General features: G+C 48.0%; 1 non-coding gene across 1 annotated transcript; it reads right to left on the bottom strand.

Moving 5' to 3' along the window:
- Positions 1–6,485: 6,485 nt before the first annotated feature.
- On the bottom strand, positions 6,486–6,568 carry Trnaa-agc (transfer RNA alanine (anticodon AGC)). The gene has a single exon. It is a non-coding gene; the product is annotated as a tRNA-Ala (tRNA).
- Between the last annotated feature and the right edge of the window lie 11,383 nt (positions 6,569–17,951).

The following is a 17,951-nucleotide window of genomic DNA, read 5'->3' as shown; positions in this document are numbered from 1 at the left end:
ACTACTGCCAGCAGTTTTATTCACTAGCAGAGCAAATACCAACTAGATGAAAATGGCAAATAATGTCCCAGAGGCAGAAACATAGTGAGGACTTCTAGGATGCTTGAAGTGGTCTGGGGGTTCCTCTGGGATATGCAGACTGTAACTAGGGAACCATTAAGCAAGGAGGATGGGTGAAGTCCGGCTGAGAAGATAGTCTGGGCAAACATAACCACTCATGGTGTGATGTGGGTTAAGGTACACGCATGGTGGAGATAACTGACATGCTTCATGTTGCAAACAATGACAAGGCCTTCATGATATAGGAATCCTTTGAAATGGGTCTTGATTGTCCAGTAGGAACTCATCCAGGAAGAGAAGGTGGACCTTATATTTTGAGTTGCATGAGGATCGGTCCTAAGGAATCAAGGCTTTTGGAGACTTACCAAAAAAAGACAATAAACTTGGGTGTTTGTATTGACAATAACATCAGCCGTATCATTGAGTATATTCGTATTGTATAAGTCTGAAGCTGAGTTCACTTATAGTATCATATCTCATTGTCTCCAAACACCTGTGAAATACAGGCCATTTGTTCCAAGAAGTCTAGAAACTTCCTCAAGAACACAGAACAAATCCACAGGGAAAATCAATGTTAAAGCCAGACTTGTCTGATGGCTCAGACCACATTGTTTTTCTTCCTTCCTTCCATAAGCCAGGGGAAAGCAACACCCTGGCACCTCATCTCAGACCTCAGTTATTGTCCAGGAGACAGCTAATGAAACTCCATTCCCTTCCACCAAGCAGTCTTCCACAGTTCCACCTCTGCTGTGAGACACACTCCCAACCCACCACAGGCCCAGCCCAGCAATTCTGGGATTCCTTCCTCTTGGCCAGACCTGCTTCTGTGGTTGTACCTGGGTGGTGACCTCTGTCAGGAGTCTAGTCAGCTCTGATCCACCAAGACACCAGCTAATCCTGCTGAGATCAGGCAGGCCTCCTCCCCAGGCCCCTCCCCACCTCTCTCCTCTGTGGTCTGCCTATGTGTTAATCCATTTAGACATAGCCCCGAAACCTCCTGATCCCATCCTCAGGCCATGGGCTCTCATGTCTGGAGCCTTGGTTCCTGCTTCTGCTCTTTGGGGCTTCACTTTTCTTCTCTGTAAAATGGGGACACGAGCACCCCATCTCAACATTAAGGTGGTATTTAGCAATGGCCAGGCCCCAGGAGGCACCAGGTCAATGTGCATAGCTCCTGCCACTCTGGTCATTTTAAGCCCATCAAATAGCTTGAAACAGTGCCCATATATGCACCTCTTTGGTTTTCCTACAGGTAGGTCTATTCCTGGATACTCACTCCCAATGGGGACTCTGTCTATGCCCTGTGCCTGTGAAAGCTCCTTGGATCCAAGAAATGTGACAGTCCAGGAACCTGACTCCAAAGCCCAGTTTGGCCTGCAGAGCCTGATGGGACACATTAGCAGGCCACCCTGACATCTCTTTCTGATTTTACACAGCACTCCTAGGAGGATTCCTTGATCAGGTAGAGCAGTCTCTCCTAGAGGCTGAGGCAAGAGGATTGCCACGAGTTCCAGGCCAGCCTGTACTAAAGAGAAAGTCTCTCCAACAAACAAACAAAGCTGGGTATGGTAGACTATTTCTGTCATCTCAGCACTCTAGAAGCAGAGGCAGGAGGATTGGGAGTTCAAGGTCATTCTCCTTGGCTACATAAAGAGCTTGAGGCCAGCCTTATCTAAAAAAATAAAATTAGAAACAAAATAAAAAAAAAGTTCATCCCTGCTGTGGTCACTCTATCAAGGAAAGCACCTTGGTGCTGTGGGATGACCCTCTGTACGCTGTGAATATGTATTACTCTCATTGGTTAATAAAAAAGCTGATTGGCCTATAGCAAGGCAGAATAAGACTAGGGCAGAAAGCCAAACTGAAAATGCTGAGGAGAAGAAAGACAGAATTAGAGAAACGCCAGCCAGCTACTAAGCAAGCAGGATGTGTAAAAAAAGTGAGGTAACAAGCCACGAGGCACATGGCAGAATATAGATTGATAGAAATGGATTAAATATAAGAACTAGTTAGTAATAAGCCTGAGCTATCGACTGCACATTTATAAGTAATATAAGCCTCTGAGTGGTTATTTGGGAATTGGTGGGCAGGACAGAAAACATTTGTTTACACCCCAGGCTCCAGCTCTGACCTCCATAAAACCAATGGTGGGCTGTTGGTTGCCAGGGTGATGGTTTCTGAGCCTAGAGGAAAAAAATGCCTCCAAATTATAGCTGCCAAAGTTAGTGACTCTCTTCTTCATACAAGACAAGCTCTTGGCATCAGGTGAACCCCCAGAGGACAGGGTGCAATGTGGAAATTCCAAAGGGCACCTTGAAAAAGTTGGTAACATTGGGACCCTGAGATGCTATTTCCAAGCATTCTTCTTGCCTGCACACACCCTTGTTATTGATGGCAGACTCCCCATGAGGACATCAAGAGGTGGTTCCTCATCTCTTGGTGTTTCAGGATTCTTTTTTCAGGTTGTGCAAAGGTCTTGCTGGACTACTCCCAAGAAGTGTTACCATGACAACTATGTGAGCATGAGATTCAATACTAGGCTTGTACTGCCCAGTATCATCCAGAACACAGCTCTCTAGGGGTTGCGGTGGGGGCTGGATATCTGCCTTAGAGGGGAGGCTAAAGCTCAGGCAGGATCCTAACCAGAGAAAACCTGTCCTAGAAGCAGGAACTAGAGACCAAGTCCAGCATGAGCAGATTCCAGAACACAGGTGCCTGACACGCCAGTTCTTGGGTGGATTTCTTTGCCAACATGTTTATCAGAAACAAACCAGGGAAGAATTGGAACTTGTATTTTCAGAGCCATTCTATATCAGACATTTCTTTATGCCTCATCTTATCGAATCCTGCGAGATAGTGTGGCCATCTCGGGTTTTATTTCAAATTTTCATCGTGTATACTCATTGTATGTGGTACTGTGTTCCGTAAGGACACTTCACACAGTTCTAAGGTTGGGCCTATCCCTGTCTGCTCTGTCCTTTCCCCATCTCATTGGTCCCACTAGTCCCCTTAGACATATTTGCTTCTACCTTCATGTACATAATTATAGGTCCCCATGATCCAGGAGTTGTAAGCGAGAAAGAATACAATGTTTGTTCCTGGTTCACAGAACATCTGGACCCTCAGCTTCTGAGCCGATTTGCCCGTGTCCACACCCTTTGAGCAGAGCCAGGCTCAAACACCGACCAGCTGACTGCAGAGTCCTCTCCCACCATGCTCATGGCTGGCCAGATCTAGAACTGTTTGTTCTCAGAGAAATGTTTGCATCCTTGAGTACAGAGGAGGAGGTGGGTGAGGGGCAGAGGACCTCAAAATCATCTGGAAAATGAGCAGGGCACAAGAATGGCCCTTCCTGGGTGGGAACAAAGGGCCTCAGAGAGACCTTGCCTGTCCTCCAACAGAATCAGAAGATCTTAGCCCCCATTTCCAAATCTTTCAAATGTGGGTGCTGTATTGCTGTACAGACCTAACCGGGCAATGAGAGTGAAGACAGACACATGTACATAAAGGCTGGGATCAGGTGGGCTGTGAGCGCTGATGGAGACACACCCAGGACAGCCCACAAACTCAGCTCACTTATCACCTACAGCAAGGAAGAGGCAGGTTAGCTAATCTGTGTAGAAGGTCTCTGTAGGGGAGCAGTCTCAGGATGTCACCTGCGGGGAGGAGGCTGCAGCTGATAGTTTCTGCATACACTGATAGTTAAAGGTCAACCGTTTGTCAATGTTCTACTTGGACCAGGGGAAGAATCTGCCATGCCTCTGAGCCTAGCCAGGGAAGGCCTTGTCATTCCCATGGTTCTTGACAAGGCCATGCTCATGTCAATAACACACCTTCACTCAGAACTTCATCCGCTCCACACACTGCACCCAATCCCCGTGTCTAAAGAGGCTTCCTCTAGCCCATGCAGAGCCCAGTCTTGGTCAGGACTCAGGCCATGCCCTTAGCTGCACCCAGTAACTCACCGAGTTCTATCTCCAGAGCCTGGGGAGGGGCAGTCGCTCTGAGAAGAAGCTTTCATTAGGAAGGGAGTGGCCAAAGGGATTGTGTTTCACTCCTTTCTCCTTCGCTCTTCTTGGAACCCGGAAGGCCGAGGAAAATAAACACATGCTCTGGTAAATGTGTATGATGCTGAATTACTCCCATTTCTAGAGAAAACTAAGCAGTGGGGACACCATACCTGTAGATCATATCCACAGCCCCTGGTTGAGCTGAAGTCCCCTAAAATTAACTTTCTCCATCACTATTACCTTCCAGATCAAAAGCCAACTAGTGTGGGATGATTCAAAAAGGAAGAGAAGCCAGAGGTAGAGAAAGAGGCAGGGAGGAAGAGGAGGAGAAGGAAGGAAAAAGGGAAGTGAGAGGAAAAAGGCACAGGAAATAGAGGAGGAAGAAAGGGAAAGAGGGAGGGAGGGAGAGAGCAAGAGAGCAAGAGAGGGAGAGGGGAAAAGAGGAATGGTGGCAGAGGTGGTGGGGGAGAGATGAGGAGAGGGGAGGTGGATTGTGTTCTGGAAAGGGAGGTGGCTTAAAATGAAACAAGTGTGACATCGGATGGAAGACAGAAATAGTGTTCTTTTCTCAAATACAGATTCTAATTTTCTTATTTTCTAATCTAATAAGAGATCTGCCATGCAGACGTCCTCTCTATGCCTACCTCACTCAAGACGTAGGCAAAATTGGTTTCATCAGCTGGAAAAGCCTGGCCCTGGAGAATGAACGACCCACATTCCAAACTCTGGCATGTTAATCTCCACAGAAATCTGGTGACAGGGTCAAACCATGAATAAAAACAAATTAGGCAAGCCGAGAATACTCGGCACGGTGTATGTAGAGGGTCGCTGTGAGACGGTCATCAGCACCAGAACAGAGAGCTGCGTCTTCAGATGACAGTATGCAGGATGCTCATCCCAACGACTCTTAGTAACCACCTACCACCTTGCCTGACCTAGGAAATGCCACACAGACAGCAATGGCATCTGTCCTTTTCATGGTTACAAACAAAAAACAGTCGACCATCTTCGCTATTGTCAAGACTCTTCAGCTAATCTTAGAACTAGACTGATTTCAGATTTGCTTGGACCAGCCTCCATATGTAATAATGTGGCAAGAATTAATAATGAAACTCATGTGTTTCACAAGCATTCTGGGTGTTTATAATTGTCAGACCGGTCTCATCAAACTACATCTGGCCATATCCACACCTGTAGCATATGTTCTGGTCTTCTCTGTGGTGGTATTGTGTTCCCCAAAATACTGTGCACCCTAATAAACTTATCTGGGGTCAGAGAACAGAACAGTCACTAGATATAGAGGCCAGAAAATGGTGGCACACACACCTTTAATCCTAGCATTCCAGAGGCAGAGATCCTTCTGGATCTCTGTGAGTTCAAGGCCACACTGGAAACAGCCAGGTGTGGTAACAAGAGCCTTTAATCCCAGGAAGTGATGGCAGAAAGGTATATAAGGCATGAGGACCAGGAACTAGAGCGGGTTAAGCTTTCAGACTTTTGAGCGGCACTTCAGCTGAGATCCATTCGGATGAGGACAAAGAAGCTTCCAGTCTGAGGAAACAGGATCAGCTGAGGAATTGGTGAGGTGAGGTGGCCGTGGCTTGTTCTGCTTCTCTGATCTTCCAGCGTTCACCCCAATACCCAGCTTCAGGTTTGTTTTTTATTAATAAGACCTTCTAACAATTCATGCTACACTTCTCTCTGGGATTCCACTTTACATATTTATTCTGTGACTATGAACACCTCCCTTAAAAACACGGATATCCCCGAGGGCCAGAATCATTTTTATTTTGATCACCATAGTTTCCTGTTCAGCAAATTAGCACTAATATAATGCAGGGCACACTGTAAGTGCTTGACAAGCAATGAATGAGTGAACGAGACTGTATTCAGTGCCTTTTAAGTTCTTAGCTCCCTTTTCAGAGATAGAGTCTCATACTTCATATTTCTAGTAAAACGGTCCTGGCTGCTAAATCTCATGAGTCTTGACAATATGGTCATGGAATGCTGCTGGATTGGACGTCTAGGACAGCTGCAGGGCTCCGAGGGTCATCACTTGACCAGGGAAGTCTTGGCCATGTACGTCAGCTCTCCCTAGGGGTCCAGGGAATGGAGGATTACAGAAGTCATCTGACTGCTGTTACAGGGTATTTGTTCACACTGACACTCCAAGACTGCTAATAAAGTTTACCTTGAATCAGAGGGCGGAATCAGTGATTGGCTAACTGGAATTAGTCATAGAGGTTTTGGAGGACCCAGATAAGGGGGCACAGGAAGATATAGGGAGAGTCTTAGAGAGATTCTTGGCCCTTTCTATCTGGGAAGTATGGAGAGTTAGGGTCAGTTGATTGTTTCTCTGCTGCTCTTTGGCTCTATCAGTTTTTACCCCAATATCTGACTCCTGCGTTGTTTTTTTTTTGGGGGGGGGGAGCTGAGGATCGAACCCAGGGCCTTGTGCTTGCTAGGCAAGCGCTCTACCACTGAGCTAAATCCCCAAACCCGACTCCTGAGTTTTTATTAATAATAGGATAATATAAGCAAACACTTCAGACCACTGCTTAGCCAGACTCAGCTTGGAAAGGGCAGAGGCAGCATGAGCTCACTCACAGAGGCAGTGAGACAGATTAGCCCCCACGCAGGTGTGGCCCTAAGTCAGGAGCCGCCCACTGTATGGTTTGGATGTGAGCCCAGAGTCCACCTGTTGGAAACAATCTCCAGGTTCCTCTGTTCACGGTTTTAGAAGTGGGGCTTTCCTGGTTTGGTTTCTCCTGCTGCTATGATAAAACAGTGACCAAAACCAACTTGGGGAGGAGTGGATTTATTTTAGCTCACAGGTTATAGTCTCTCATCAAGGCAAGCCAAGGGAGGAACTAATGGCAAGAGCTTGAAGCAGAAATCACTATGGGAACACTGCTTACTGGCTGGCTCCCTAGGCTTGCTGTCTGAGGGTTCCTATCGCTGTGCTAAGACACCAGGACCCTAAACAACATGGGGAGGAAAGGACTTATTTCAGCTTACAACTCTCAGATCACACTCCATTGCTGAAGGAAGTCAGGGCAAGAACACAAACAGGGCAGGAACCTGGAGGCCGGAGTTGATGCAGAAGCCACGGAGGAGTGCTGTTGACTGACCTGTTCCTTGTGGCTTGATCAACATGCTTTCTTATAGCACACAGGATCAGTAGCCCATGGGTGGCACCACCCACAGTGAGTTGGACTCCCCCACATCAATCATCAGTCAAGAAAATGTACCACAGGCTTGCCCACAAGCCAATGGCTGGGGGCATTTTCTCTATTGAAATTTCTCAATTCTCTTCTAAGTCAGCTCTAGCTTGTGTCAAGTTGACATAAAACTAGCCAGCACGCTCCCTCACCTACCCTTTCTGGACAGCCCAGGTTGACCTGCCAAGAGGTGGCATCCCCCACAGTGGGCTGGGCCCTCTCCATCAGTTAGCGATCAAGAAAATTTCCTAGGGGTCCACCCACAGGGCCATCTGAGACAGGCAGTTCCTCAGTTGAGAGTCCTTCTTCCCAAGTATGTCTAGGTTTGTGTCAAGTTGACATCTGAAGCAATCAGTCACAGGGGCCTTTAGGAGGTGATCAAGTTATAAAGGTGGGTCCCCTAGGATAGAAGGTCCTCTGGCTACTTCCCTGGAGACCCTTCCCTCAGGGCGGAGTGTGACCAGTAGCTTGTTATTTAGGTCCCAGCTCCAATGCCACCTCTCAAGAGACACCCACGTCTATGGCCATACCACCCTGAATGCGTCTGATCCCGTCTGATCTTGAAAGCTAAGCAGGGTCAGGTCTGATTAGTACTTGGATGGGAGACACCCACAATACCATGTGCCCCATCGTTAAAACAAAGTGCAGGGTCACAAAGAAGAAGGCCACCTTGTCCAGACAAGGTAAACTTTACTCATTTTGTTTGTTTGGTTTTTTGTTTTTCAAGACAGGGTCTTACTGTGTAGCTCTGGCTGCTCTGGAACTCACTGTGTACACCAGGCTGGCCTCAGACTTACAGAGATCAACCTGACTCTGCCTCCCGAGTGCTAGAATTAAAGGTGTGTGCCAACAGGCTGATGTAAACTTTACTCTTGATCGAGAGGGTCATGTTAGTGTGTGTGTGTGTGTGGGGGGGGGTGTTGGGGGAGAGTGAGAGAGAAAGAGAGAGAAACAGAGGTGGACGGGGAGAGGTAGGGATTGTGAGGTCTGACCTCACAGTCTTGTTCTATTGGCTAGTCTATAAAGAAGTAGCAACCAAGAAATAGAGGAGGAAGGGCTGGGGGGGGGCGGGGGGGGGGGGTCAGGGATTCAAGGAGAAAAGGGTCACTGCTCAAGACCATCAAATTCCTGGACTACAGCCATGGGCCTTTGTGTAAACAAAGATTTTCCTAGGTGGTGAGGGTTCAAATATTTTTGAGTCTTACAAGGTGAGGGAGACAAAGGGATCTTGATTTCTTGTCCTAAACTCAAATTTTATAGTATTTGATAGGAAAGATCATATTTGATATTGCTTACACCACAACTTTTTCCCAGAAAGTTTCTTCTTAAGAGTCATTAAGCCGGGCGGTGGTGGCGCACGCCTTTAATCCCAGCACTCGGGAGGCAGAGCCAGGCGGATCTCTGTGAGTTCGAGGCCAGCCTGGGCTACCAAGTGAGTTCCAGGAAAGGCACAAAGCTACACAGAGAAACCCTGTCTCGAAAAACCAAAAAAAAAAAAAAAAAAAAAAAAAAGTCATTAAAATTCTTCAATGTAGAGCTTTCTTAAAGTCGCTGGGATACTGAAGTGCTGGCGGCATTAATCCTGGTGTATGCATTTGGGGTAGACATAAGGCCAGACAGTGGAATACCTCCTAGGGTCTGCCCAGTTTGGAGCGACTTCCTCTCCCCAGTTCTAACTCTCCAGCCCTGTGGCCAGTGCACCAGACCCAGCTGAGGGGCCAGGGCACTGCTGTAGGACCATGTGCCCACTCAGCATTTCGAAGCCAGGCCTGGAGGACAGAGGAAGTTTTCAGTCTTCAGTCCAGAGCCCACTCTCTCCTTCCTACTGGGCAGCCACGTCCTCTCCTCTTCCCACTGTGGACCCCATTGTCATGCCGGCGGGATTCCAGCCCTCAAGAAGCAGCCCCCTCTTGCAGGTTTCTCTGTCACAAGATTCAGTAAGTAGCTTTTTAATTTCACTGCCAAGGGTTGTCAGGACAGTGCAGAGAAAATTGCCAACGATTCTGAAAACAGCCCATGAATCTAGGGCAGAGCAGACGAGAACAAGGGAGCGCCTCAGCGGGGGCGGGGCATTGGCAGCCACTTGGATGAGAAAGTTCTGGGCTTCCAGATTTCTTTGGTTGGGATCGTGTTAATTTAAAAGATCAATTCAGCAGCTTCCCTGTTCCTCAGTCAAGCGTTTTAGATGCCCGAGAAAGCAAAGGAGAAGGGAGCCTTGGGGGGTGGGGTGGGTGTCTTTCTTCAGGAGGGAATGAGGATCCATTGGTCATGTGCAGTGTGTGTGTGTGTGTGTGTGTGTGTGTGTGTGTGTGTGTGTGTGTGTATTGGGGGGGTGATGTCATTGTTTAGGGCACTTGTCCCCTTTTTCAGTTCAGTTTTGCAAACTTGGATTGCAGCATAGCTCCGCCACCAGGATGTCACCTGACTGCAGTGGGAAAAGTCCTGGGGCCCAGACTCCTGTGTGACTGCAGGTGAGCAGCCTCCTTCTGCACACTTGGAGATTTAGGGTTTCAGACCCAAATGAAAACAGTGTCTTTCCCACCTCGACACTTCTCAGCTTATTCCTTGCTCCCCCACACTATTCAGCTTCTCCCTTGTCCCTCAGAGTCTTCATGACTCTATGTGGGGCCTCTGACCTTGAGCAGAACCACAGATGAATGAATCAGAACTATGAGGACTTCTCTGTGGCCCTCAAGGAGGCAAAGGACAGGAAAACATTAGGTTTCATTCATCATGGGGTTGTCACACCAACCATGATTTTTCCAGTTGGCTATTCTCCCACAAGTTAACACTTATACCACAGTCCCCTTTACACACAATTTTAGTGGACATCAATCAGTTACAGTTCCAAAAACTTAAAAGCAAAATTGCAGAAAATAAATGACTCATGTTCTGAGCAGTGTGATGAAACCCGCAATGCCATTCTAACTCAGCTGGAGGAAGAACCTTCCATCAGCCCAACGTATCCATGTAGTATGCGCTACCTACCCACTTAGCAGCTACCTCAGTTATCAGAGCCACTGTGGGATATCAGTGTCTGTGTTCCAGGGACCTTCACCTAACCAAGGCTTAAGGGTAAGGATCTGGCAATTCAGATGTGCCAAAGACAAGCTGTAAAGCACTTAACAGGGAAAGAGGCTGCCTTGTAAGGACGCTGAGCTCTGTAAGAACAAGACAGCACAGGCATATACAGGGCTCAGGACTAGCTGTGACTTCCAGTATTCTCTAGGGGTCTTGGATAATGGGGGGCTGGGGTCATAATAACGTGGTAGATTTGTGATGTGGCTTTGTTTTATGGTTCCTATTATTTGCCAATTTTACAAAAAACAAAACAAAACAAACTCCTGAAGTCCACATGTGCAAAGGCCAGGCAGACCTGGGGTTTTGCTCCTGGAGAAGGGTCCCTGAGGGGCAGGGGAGTCATCACAGAGCGACAGTTCCTTCCTTCCACTCCTGCTGCATAACAGTCTCCTGTCAGCCTCCAGTTAAAGGCAGCTAGCGAGGGCTTGTGGCCACATCGATGCAAATGGACTCCAGGTGAGTCCAGGTGAAAGGGAGTTCACTGAGAGCACACAGTGAGTGGTTCACAGAAGTGATGGACAGAATGGCTAACTAGGAAGAGCAAGGAAGCAGGACCACGGTGGGAGCTCTTTACAGACCCACGGCAGCAATGTCTCTGCACTGCCACGCCACTGCACGGCGCCGGCCTCTGCCACACACCCACTGCAGCCATGGCACCGGCCCCTGCCACACACCCACTGCAGCCACGGCACTGGCCTCTGCTACACACCCACTGCAGCCACGGCGCCAACCCCTGCCACATACCCACTGCAGCCACGGCGCTGGCCTCTGCCACACACCCACTGCAGCCACGGTGCCGGCCCCTGCCACACACAGGAAGTGCAAAGGAGGTCAGGAAAATGGGTGTTTGGCATTTCCACCATCTTCAGGAAGGCTCTGCCTTTCTCCGGGAGTGGGGAATTGCTCCAAAACTGGAAGGATGTCCAAAGACCAGGCAACTAAGTTGATGACAAATGGCAATAAGGTTGGGTCAGGTAATGCAGCTGTGACGAAACCGACCAATCAACCAGACAGACAGAAGCTCAGTGGCTTAAACGCACCCTGAAGTTCTGTCTTGTTCCTGCAGCATGTCAAGGACAGCCGAGGGCTCCTTTCAAGGCTGCCCTTAATGAAGAGGCTCAGGCTGATTAACCATTGCGCACCATCACTTGTGATGAAGAGCACTGCATAGACACGTCTAATTAGAAGTTGCTGTGAGGTTGCAGGGAGGCAGGAGGGGAGGGGAGAACTGCCAATCTGCGCAGAATCTGGCCAGCAATCAAAGGTTCTTACCTAGAAGTAGCACACATCACGGGGCCAGACATAGCTGTGCAGGCTTGCCTCGGGGTGAACGAGTGCATGCTGCTTTGGGTCCACCAGCAAGCTGGGACTAGCTGATGGGGATGGCATGTGTACCTCCTAGAACCTGGTGTCTAAGGCCACCTGGCAAAGGGTGGCTAGCAGGAAGACACGGGAATGGAGATAAGAGCTAGGTTTTATTTCTGTCAAGGCACCAGGACCTTTCCCTCCTCAAATCCCATCTGGAAGCCAAGAAAACACCTGCATCGAGACAGTCCTGAGCTCAAACTCCATGTGGCAGAAACAGCTATCCAGTGGAGGTCCCAGCAAGAACTTCTCGTGGGGCCTGGAGCAATCCTTGCCAGAACTGAGCCCAGCCTCCAGAGCCCACTCAGGCAGCCTCGCTCTTCCGTAGGCACCCTCACCACACACGGTCTCCTACAGAAACAGACATTTTACTCAGGGCCCCTCTGCTTGCAGCTGCTTGAGGAGCAGTGGGGATTGGAAGGTGGAGGATCTGTAGGCCTCTGAGGCAGAACAGTGATCTAAGCCACACTATAACTTCCCTGGTCTCAGGGATTTTGTTACAGTGAGAGATAACAGGTTAGGACTCAAGGGACGCTGAACATTGTGGGGTGGGGAGTGGGGTGGGGGTGGTGAAGGCACTCTGAGTAAGGGTCTGTTGGCCTTTTGAGGAGCCTCACACCCAAAGGGCCCTCCTGGTCCCACACCTTTCCCTCAAATTTTAATGTTGAAACTTCTTAAATGACCAAAGAACCAACAGCCAAAGTTTCCCTCAATACCCAATCCAGAAAGGTCCCTTGTAACCCTGGAGATAAAGGAAGCCCATAGGAGAGTCCACTCATGCCCTCTCACTGTGCGCTTGTTATGAATCCTAAATAATATGAACTCAATTTTTAACAGTCTTCTAGATAAAAAGATTTAAAGACTACATTTCCCAGCCTGCTTAGTGGAATTGCAGGTGAGCTGGGAAGGTGAGAGTCAATCAAAGAGCCGCCCTAACCCAAGTCCTAACCCAAGCGTAAGTCCACAACAGCAACATGTTATTAGACCTTTGCTAAGGATTGGAAGATTGCTAACAGGGATTGCTAGGACTGCTAAGCCTCTGACTATCATGAGGAATTGGCCCTGCCGCTCTCCCAAAGACCTGTCACCCACAAGAAGATGCTGGCAGCCAGTCTAGTGCCCTCTGATGTGAAAAGCCTGTGGCTTCTCCGTTGTGTCACACAAGCCTGGGAAAAACCACTCATCTCATTTCCAGTTTCTGCAAGGTCTAGGTTTCAGCTTGTGAGGGTTCTACCTCATCACGGGCTTTGATGTAAATATCCTAATATATATGTGTAAATTCACTGAGTTTAGTTCGGCGGTGGTGGCGCACGCCTTTAATCCCAGCACTCAGGAGGCAGAGCCAGGTGGATCTCTGTGAGTTTCAAGGCCAGCCTGTTTTACAAAGTGAGTTCTAGAACAGCTAGGGCTACACAGAGAAACCCTGTCTCGAAAAACCAAAAAAAAAAAAAAAAAAAAAAAAATTCACTGAGTTTGAGGCAACTTATCACAGAAAAGATCTTTTGTTTGTTTCAGTGCTGGAGATCAAATCCAGATTGAACCCAGGACCTTGTCCATGAATAGGTCAGCATCTACCTAAGCTACATCCCTAGTCCTGAACAGTTTTAATGCTGAGTTGACAGCAGTTACTGAAAGGACTGAAATCTAGATCACTGTTTTCTGAGACCAAAGTCCAAACAGTACTGCTCTGATTCAAATGCCCTGTGCTATAAATACAGCAATGGCGTCCCCTGGTGACCATTATTGTATACTACATGCCTTACGGTGGCAGAGGAGTGCATTTTTGGATTCCCCTTAGCAAGGCTTGGATTAATAACAGACCATCTATAATCTCGATCACCTTCATCCTTAGTTTCAGCCCTCAACACATCCAGTTACAGTGGTAACAAAGGCAAGTGTACAGGGCATCCGGAGCAGCACCTCTTCATAGTCCAGAGTCCCAACAGCCACACACAGGGCCCAGTGATGGTGAGATACTGCACTGTGAGCATCACTTTCCCATTACGTCATGGCAGACCATCCCAGTGACTCCTACTACACTAGGACTTTGTGAAGATGATGACTAAAACATGTTCCTACCCACATACTCTCTGACCAAATAGTGGAGTTGTTAGAGTCAGAGCCTGGGCCCTGGCAACCCTAACAAGGCAGGGTTACCCACCCACCCATCTGTGAAAAGCTAACCAAGGAGACATGTTGGAAAACAGAGAAAGTAGATTCAGCTAACATGATCATAGGCCTAGTGATTGTACCAAACCAAGAACATCTTCCAGAGTCCTGACATAAGGTATAGGTTTATAGAGGGCAAGAGGTATAAGCCGGCCAAGCTGCACATAGATAGTCTCTCCTGCAAGGTGGTCTTCAAGGTTGTCAGAATAGTGTAGAATCCCTTCCTAACAGACAAGACATTTATAAAACAAAAATGCCTCTAACCTGTAAGCCCCACTTGCCCAAGGACAGATAACTTCCTGGAATGCTGGAGGCTGTTGTTCATGTAAGATAGCAAGCCGTGTGTTTTCTCTTCTGTAAACAAGGCGTTGCAGATGTGCTTGACCACATGCAGGCAGGAGGTACATAGGCAGGTGAATGGAGAGAGAAATAACAAGGAAAGGACACGACTACTCTTAGGTATGGTGGAGGAGAAGGGTTGTAGATAAAAGGGAGAGCAGACATCTCGGAGAGTTCAGAATGGACATGACCCAGAGCCATGTGAGGACAGGGGGAGGGGAGCTGCCAACCAAGAGGGACAGCCTGGGCCAAGAGACTGACCAGAAGAATAGATGAGAAGATCAGGTAACCAAAATGGCTGGATTATACAGGGAAGGTGTGGTAGTTTGAGAGAAAATGGTCCTTATAGGCTCACAGGGAGTGGCACTATTAGGAGGCGTGGCCTTGTTGGAAGAAGTGTGTCTCAGTCACTTCCTGCTGCCTTTGGATCCAGATGTAGAATCTCAGCTACCTCCCCAGCTCCACCTCTGCCTGCAGGCCGCCATGCTTCCTGCCGTGATGATAATGGACTAAGCCTCTGAAACTGTAAGCCAGCCTCAATTAAAGATTTTCCTTTGTAAGAGTTGCAGTGGTCATGGTGTCTCTTCAAAGCAAGAAGACCCTAACTAAGACAGAAGGGTAGCTGGAGGAAGAGTAGCCCAAGCTCTGGGCTGGAAAAGTTTAGGGTAGGGGGCGGGATATATCAGCCAGGAGGGCCCTGTAACGGATGGAGACTGAGGGATGCAGAGATAACCTGGTGGCCAGCATCTGCTTTGATATATTAAATAGGCACCTCAGCCATTCTTCCCAGGTTTGAGACCTAACATCAGGAAGTCCATCAGGATGTATGCTTGCCCCCAACTGGATGACGGCAGCATGTGACAGCCTTGTGGGTCTTGTCTTTATAAGTACCTGACTGACATTCATTCATAGCCATTCTCTGGGAATCCCAGGTGTGGACCTGGCCAGTGTCCATCATCCTGGCCTGCATTTAAAAAAGCTTGCTTCAAATTTGGCACAAAAATTGTGATAGTGGTCTTAATCTTGCCCAGTGGAATCAACAGCTTTCCCTCTGGCGGACACCAGACTTCAATATATTCCCTCTGTCAGCATGAGAGTCTTCAAGGAAGAGACTACTAAATTTATTGGGGACCATTGGTTCAATATTCTCATAGTCAAAGGGCAGGGCACAAGCTCGTAAGAATATCTTCATTCCTGTCAGGATGGTTACACTATTCTACAGCTAGGAAACAGGGACTTTCGGCCAAATGTGCGGAGCACCAGAGACAAAACAGTCATGCTTTCTACCGAAGCTTACACTCTGGGTAGGGTTGGGGAAGTAGTGTGGAGGAGCCCCATAACAGCTTGACCACACAGCTGCCATGACAGGCTTGGGGGCCTAGACACAGCTTCTGCGACAGGCTCACTGTCAGGCAACACCCAGATCCAGGAAAAGCCTTAAGCTGACACCACCCAGGGGTCCACCCAGGGATGGGGAAGTACCTGACATCCCAAACATTCCATTAGATAAGGTGGCCAGATGTCCTTGAGTCTAGCACACACCTCTTTTGTTTGTTTGTTTTTGTTTTTAGCTTCTAACACTATATTTTTTTAAAGATTTATTTATTATGTATACAGCATGTATAACTGCAGGCCAGAAGAGGGCACCAGATCTCGTTACAGATGGTTGTGAGCCACCATGTGGTTGCTGGGAATTGAACTCAAGACCTCTGGAAGAGCTGTCAGTGCTCTTAACCTCTGAGCCATCTCTCCAGCCCCCTCTTTTTGTTTTATAGATACCCCTAGACCATTGTCAGACAATCAGGGTCCTGAACCCTGGAAACCCTCTCATCCTAACCCCTGCTATGATTAAAAACTCTACCCTGCCTGGGTTCAGGGCTCGCTGCTATCACTGCTGGGTCAGAAAGACAGAGAGACCAAGTTCGGATCTTGAAGAAAATAAAGGCTCTTTGCTTTTACATTTGGGATTCGGTCTCCATGGTGGTCTTTTGGGGGTCCTGCAATCTGAGCATCATCCAGAGAGTGCAGGTGGCCAGTGAGCCTATACAGTTTTCACTTCCAATTAGAACAACTGCTATAAGAATCTGGCTCAACAATAGAGTACATCAGGCCTGGGGCCAGAAAAGTTTTTGTTAAGAAAGAGAGTAAGATGTGGTGTGACTGAAATTGAGACAAGGCGGGCTAAAAGAAGAATGACACCCCTGGGAGAGTGGGGCTGAGCTATCCCTAATGGGACTTCCTTAGAGCTTAAATATGAGAGGTCAGCCTGGATCAGCAGTATAGACTTGAGATATCCCAAAGGATTGCAGTCTATTATGAGGGAATGTGATTAGTTTAACCTCTGAGACTGGCTGGGTTGTTGTGAAAGGACTATGAACTAAAAGTGTCAACTTGTTTTGTGGTCTAATTTAAGCTCTCTTGGGTAGTAAATGTGGGGTGAGAGCACCTTGGATCTCTCTGCCTGGTCTGCATTTTCCCAGGAGCCAAGGGTAAATGGTAAAACTTACATTCCTTCCTGTGTTCATGAGAGAGGAGGAGTAACTGCTGGAGATGGGGTTCTGAGAGTTGGGGAAGTTGAGATCAGCCAAGGAATGAAAGGAAAGGGGGACAGCGGCGTGTAAGAAATAAAATAAAATAAAATAAAATACACAAGACTTGAGCAGGGTGTGGAAGTTCACGCCCTTAATCCCAGCACTCTGTAGACAGAAGCAGGCAGATCTCTGAGCTTGAGTCTAGCCTGGTCTACAGAGTGAGTTCCAAGACAGCCAGGGCTACACAGAGAAGCCCTGTCTCGAAAAATCAAATACACACACACACACACACACACACACACACACACACACTTGTGTTTAGAACTAGGAATCAAGATCCTTTTGTCTCCCCCACCTTGTAAGACTTGCAAATATTTGAATCCTCTCCACCCAGGAAAACCTTTATTTACACAAAGGCCCAGTGCTCTGGTCCAGGAATTTGATAGCCTGGGGCAGGGACCCTTTTCTCCTCGGAGCAGTGACCCCTCTCCCCTTCCTCCTCTATTTCCTATGCACAAAATATTTTCAGACTAGCCAACTGAATAAGTTTGTGAGGTGGGGCCCCAGCCAATGGGGAAAAGACATAGCCACCACCTTCCTTAGAATAAAAACCAAATGCATCTCCGGTCTAGGTGTGGCTGCTCCCCTGACCAGTCCACCCCAGCACACCCTCTTGATACATAGTCATTTTCCTTGTACAGGCACTTCAGTTGGAGTGATGGTCTCTCCTTGCAATCCCAAACTTATTTCTAACAGTGGCAACAGCGGGGAATTCAGTACAAAATATGTAAAATTATTTTTGTTGGAAAAAGAAATATGATCAATCCATTGTTAACCAAATTTTCCAGATCATATTGTTCAAGGAGGTCATGGGAGTTGAGTGCACGTCAAAAGCACAGGCTGCCAGACATGGAAACAGAGCTATTGAATCACAGTCTTTAAAGTGTAGACTCGTAATCTTCCAATCAGCTTTACAGTGATTGCTCACTGCTCTGTGGGGCTGTCTGATTTGGGAAGGATGCGGGTCCTATTGAGTTCAAGCCAATACTAAGGCTTGAGACTACAATTCCCATGCTGCCCCGCGAACTAGCGCGAGCGACCCAATCGTCTGCCGGGAGTTGTAGTTTTCAACGGCCAGACCCAGTCTATAAGAACTTGAGCGATGGCTCCAGGAA

This window comes from Peromyscus eremicus, chromosome 8a (genome assembly GCF_949786415.1).
Source record: "Peromyscus eremicus chromosome 8a, PerEre_H2_v1, whole genome shotgun sequence".
Lineage (NCBI taxonomy): Eukaryota > Metazoa > Chordata > Mammalia > Rodentia > Cricetidae > Peromyscus > Peromyscus eremicus.
This window is presented reverse-complemented; position numbering and strand designations above follow the sequence as displayed.